Here is a 5438-nt window from a genome sequence, read left to right as displayed (position 1 = left end):
CCTGGGGAGTTGCTCTTTTGCAGCTGGACTTCTCTTGGGGTTCTCACTGGGCTCGGATCCAGCCCCTCTCTGTCTTGCCCTGAGTCTGTTCCTCTAGACATGAGCTCCCCAATGGTGAGGACTGAGTGATTCTCATCTGTGTATTCATCACCTACCACATGCCTGCCTTAGGATGGGTGCGGATGTCTACACTGGTAACTAGAACAGGGTAGGATCAGTGCTGGGGGCCTTAAGGGAAGCCCAGGGGTCTGTGGGAGCCTAGAAGAGTCCCCGACCAAGCCTGGGGGTGTGGTGAGGAGCAGAGAAGTCTTCTCTGAGGAGATGATGCCAGAGCTGGAGTCTGACAGGATCAGGGCGGTGTCAAGAGGCATTCCAGGGAGCAGACCCTGGCGTCAAAGACTTGTCGGCAAAACTTGGCCACTGGCCCAGGTGTGTGTGTGTGTGTGTTTTAGTAGGGGCAGAGGGAGAGCTGCTGAATGGTAGAGAGGTGGGCATAGGAGCTGAGGGCTGAGGATACCAATCTGTGTTTGTGCCAGGGACTGAGTTACGAAGGGCTCTGGGAGTGAGCCTCAGGAATTTAGACTTGGCCTTCGTGCAACTGGGGGTCAGCAGGCAAGAGACACCATTTGAGGTTTGAAAAAAAAATCCCTCTGGCAGTTGGTGTAGAACCCAGGGGCCTCCTGGGCATTGTTTTGGGCATTTGTGGGGGTGCTTTCAGTTATGATGACTGAGGGGCACTACTGGAAGTTAGTGGATGGGGCCTGGGATGCCAAACGCCCTGTGATGTTAGGGAAAGTCCCCATCATGAAGGGTTGGCCCACGTGCCATTTGACTTTTGCATTTCCTGCCAGGCACATGTGCAGAGGGAAAACACCTGTCTGTAATAGTCCAAGATTACAGCACGTGTCTGGCTTGCCTAGAAACGGAGAGCATCTTTGCGCGGTTTTTAGCAAAGACTGGATTTGCCAGAACTACGCCTTCCATGCACGTTGTAGGATGGTTGCGCCTTATCTTGTTTGGAGCCTTACCCAGATTTGCCACCAGTTTGAAAAACTGCATACTTCATGGCAGATGTTCTCATGGGATTTGAGCAACCAACAGGACCTTCTCCACATTGGTCTGCATCTGTGGCTGTCACATTCAGTGGAGTTCTGTGTAGGTACACACTTCTCATTGTTTTATTGTGTCTGCTAGCATAGCGCACTCAACAGGAGTATTTACAATTTGAAATGATGGTTCACTTTAAATTACCTTCATTATACTATTTTTTTTTTTTTTTTTGAGATGGAGTCTCACTCTGTCTCCCAGGCTGGAGTGCAGTGGCATGATCTCAGCTCACTGCAACCTCCGCCTCCTGGGTTCAAGCGATTCTCCTGCCTCAACCCCCTGAGTAGCTGGGATTACAGGCATGTGCCACCATGCCCGGACAATTTTTGTATTTTTAGTAGAGACAGGGTTTTGCCATGTTGGCCAGGCTGGTCTCAAACTCCTGACCTCAGGTGATCCACCCACCTCGGCTCCCAAAGTGCTGGGATTACAGGCATGAGACACTGCACCTGGCCCTTTATGTATTAATTTAATCAACATTCATTTAACTCTTGACACTGCCAGATACTTTTCTAAATGCTTGATGTGTAATTATCATTTAATCCTCAAGACAAGTCTACGCAGTAAGGTGTAGTTGCTGTCTCTTTTTTTTAACCAGTGAGCTAACTGAGGCACAGAGAGGTGACTTACCCAAGGCTGAAGTCAAGCAGACCCAACTCGAATCCTGCCAGGCACTGGTGCTGGGCCAACCTCACCTCTGTGTGCCTCAGTTTCCTTATCCATAGAATGGGGTCAATGCTGACTTTGCAGTGCTGCTGGGAAGTGGAGAAGCCAGGGTTTGAATCAGCATCTGTGCACCTCACCACTGGCCTATAGTGCCTGCCTCTGATATTTCAGTTAGGGCACTGGGATGGTTTTGCTTTTGGAAGCTACAAGCATACATATGTCGAGACAAGGTTAAGCGCCACTGGTGGAGAGCCCGTGAGAGCTGGGCTGGGAGGGAGTGGAAGTTTGGTCACTGAAGCCGGGGCATGGACACTCTTGCCCAGGGAGGAATGTGGAGTGAGGGGGGCAGGGAGCTGGGGACAGACCCGAGTGGGTCCCAACATTCTGGGAGGAGGAGTGAGGAACAGTTAACGAGGTAGAGAGACCAGGGTAGCAGGGGTTGGCGAGGCCACAGGGACAGAGTTCCAAGAAGGGAGGGCATGGGTGACAATGGAGAAGGCCTCAGAGAGACCCAATGAGGTCAGGGCTGATGGTGGCCCCAGACTCAGCCACAGAGGGAGCAGGGGGCACCTGGGCCGTGAGAGCTGAAGGGGCCTCAGTTGGAGCTGCAGTCACTCTCACCTCGGTGCCTAACACAGGCAAAGGAGGGAAAGAAATGCCCTGTCCTCCCACTCCTCTCTCCCTGGCATCTCTGGCCTGTGCCTCCCACTGGCCCACCTTTCCAGAAAGCAGATGGAAGGGAGCCAGCGTGACACAGCCCACAGGTGCCAGCAGGGCAAGGGTGGCTCTGGGTGGGGAGTAGGGACAAACAGAACAACCAGTGAGACCCTGAGAAGGGAGATGCGGGACCCTGAGGGATGAATCCAGAGCAGGAGTCACCTGGAAGGGTCTGAAGGGGTTCCTTCTGGTGGGCTCCTTGGTGGGGAGGGTCACTATCCTCCCACAATGAGGCTCTGGCAGCAGCTGCCCAGCCCTTGCAATGTTCTCAGGCAGACGCTGTGATGATCCCATTTACAGATGGGGGAACTGAGACGCGAAAAAGAAACAGACCAACAAAAACTCACTTAAGGGCAGAGAGCAGGAACTGGATTCAAACCCAGGTCTGCCTGATGCCAAAGTTGGGGCTCCCAACCACCGAGCTTTGCTGTCGCATCTGCCCATCAGCTTGAGAGTCGGTGGGTATCCCGGCCCAGGACAGCGTCCCCTCAGCCAGGGAGGCGGCAGCAAGTCATAGCCGGGCTAGTGGAGGAGCAATTAGTAACCTGCAGTCAGAGGGTCACCAGTGGAAAGGTTGGAGTCAGGCAGACCCAACTCGAATCCTGCCAGGCACTGGTGCTGGGCTGACCTCACCTCTCTGTGCCTCAGTTTCCTCATCCATAGAATGGGGCCAATGCTGACCTTACTGTGCTGCTGGTGGGGGTGGGGGCGGTAAACTGAGGTTATATTGATTCCCTTCCCAGGTGGGGAGGACGGTGGAAGTGGATGCACCTGGGGGCCGTCCCAGAGGGGCTGGCCCACTCCTACTGCGTTCTCCAGATCTGGAGGTGTGCCCCTGTCTGAACTCCATCCTACCTGCTGCCCAGCGACTCCCTGGCTTCCTCCCTGTCACATGGAACTTCCGCACCCGGTGCTGCTGTCGAGGGACCCCCCAACACTCCACACCCTCCGGACCTTGCAGGACATTTCCAGGTCTGGCCACAAGGTGGAGCGTGGCAGCTGCAGGACAGTGCTGGGGGCCGGGCTGCAGAGGAGCCTGGACCTGCGCCCGGTGACCTCCCCGCTCTGTGAACGTGTGGGAGTTTGTGTCTGTGCATCCAGAGAGCCAGAGGGCTGTGGTTGACTTGCCGTGCTTCCCCCAACCCCCCAGTGGGATTGCCTGGGTCTCTGGGGGATCACTGAGAAGCTGGATAAAGAGGGCTGGCACTGTTGCCTCGGCTCACTAATGCCTCACGGTTTTACAGGTGAGGAGACTGAGGCCCAGAGAAGGAAGTCACGTGCTGAGGTCACTGACTAATCAGTGGCTGATCTGGTCGAACCCAGATCTCTTGAGCTGTAAGGTCTCTGCTTTTCCTGTGGCATGGAGAGGGGCTTCTCCCACCTAGGGAGGGGAGATCCTGTTGTATTGGGGAGGCAGGGGATTAAAGATGGACTGAGAGGTTAGGGTCCCAGAAACCAAGGGGCAATCCCTGTCCCAGAGAACCGGCCTCAAGGGTGGGGATGGGGTAGGGGCAGTGGATAAGGGGTCTGCCCAGGGCTTCTTGGGTTCCCTTCTTGGGTCCCTGGGCACCCAGGGCTGCGGCACTTGCCCCGGGCTAGAGGGTCAACCAGGCCCTGCATGGCGCCCACCGCTCCCTCCTGTGCACTGCAGGGGACCCTTGTCCAACCCTCTAGCTCGTTTGGACCTCCCTCAACGGCTCCTGCTGTCTTTCCAGGCTGTGTCCTCCCATGTCGGGGACACATCCCAGAGCCCAGGGCCTGCGTGGGCTGTATCCACGGTTACTGAATGGGGACAAACAGGCATGCATTGGCAGGGGCCGGTGGCTCATTTCAGGAAAGTCCCTTCAAGCAAGAGGATTCTCTCCCCACTGGGGCTGAGGGCAGTGGCAGAAAGTAATGTTGTTTTATGTTGTAGTGTCTCTGAGAGGGCCTGGATTCCTGAACCAGGTTCCCCTGAAGAGCTCGTCCTGTCCACCCCAACAAGAGGCCAGCTGGAGAGCAAGCACACATCGAGTGCAGCAGGAGACTATAAGGTTAGACAACAAGAAGGACTTCCCAGCAGGGGAGAGCAATGCTTGCTTGGTTAGAGCTGCCGTTCAGTAGAATGGGCTGCTTTGGATTGCAGTGAGGTCTCTGGAGTTGCAAAGAGCAGAGCTAGAGATCAACGTCAAGTGGAAGGAAGCTGGGAAAGGTTCAGTTTGGCTGGTGAGGGGTGGAGAGGGTGGAGGGAGGCAGGGGCTGCCGTGGTGCAGGGCTGAGGTGCCTAGGTCTGATCCTGAGGCCGATGGTGGGAGGAGCTGTGTGTGGCAGGGTGGGACGGGGTGGGGACAGCAGGAGACACTGAAAAGGTGGCATGGCCAGGAGCTGGAGGCTGACTGGGTGTGGGGAGTGGGGAGGGGGCAGTGGGGAGGGGGCGTTGGGCTGCAGGGTGGGAGGTACCTTGGCTCCTGTGGGAGCACTGGGGAGCAGCAGGTAGGGGAATGAGCTGGGTGGGAGGGGCTGCAGCCTCCCAGTAGACACAGGGTCGGTCAGTCTCGCAGGGAGACTGGCAGGCCTGGGCTTGGTAGAGAGGCCTGGGCTGGAGAGGTGGGGAGGGGAGATCCAGGAGAGGGGGTAACTAAGGACTTGGGAGTAGCTGGCGTTACCTGGTGAGAAGAGAGTTCTGAACAGCCCCTCAGAACAGAAATTTCTCCAAGGAGGCTGACCCGAGAGGTGGGAGGAGAGTGTGGCAGGGGGTCAAGAGGGAGACACTGGTGGGTGCCAAGACCAGGTCGGCACCACAGGCTGGGGGGCTTGAGGACTTGGGGCTGATGTCTGGGGACGTCCACGAGGTGGAGCAGCCCAGGAGGCCTGGGTGGGAGGAGGCGGCGGCGGCGGGGAGGGGAGGGAGGGGCTGGGCCTCTGTCCACAGCATTAGTGCTGGTTGGAGGGACGAGGGGGGTGCGGAG

This window comes from Piliocolobus tephrosceles, chromosome 14 (assembly GCF_002776525.5).
Source record: "Piliocolobus tephrosceles isolate RC106 chromosome 14, ASM277652v3, whole genome shotgun sequence".
NCBI classification, from domain to species: domain Eukaryota; kingdom Metazoa; phylum Chordata; class Mammalia; order Primates; family Cercopithecidae; genus Piliocolobus; species Piliocolobus tephrosceles.
This window is presented reverse-complemented; position numbering follows the sequence as displayed.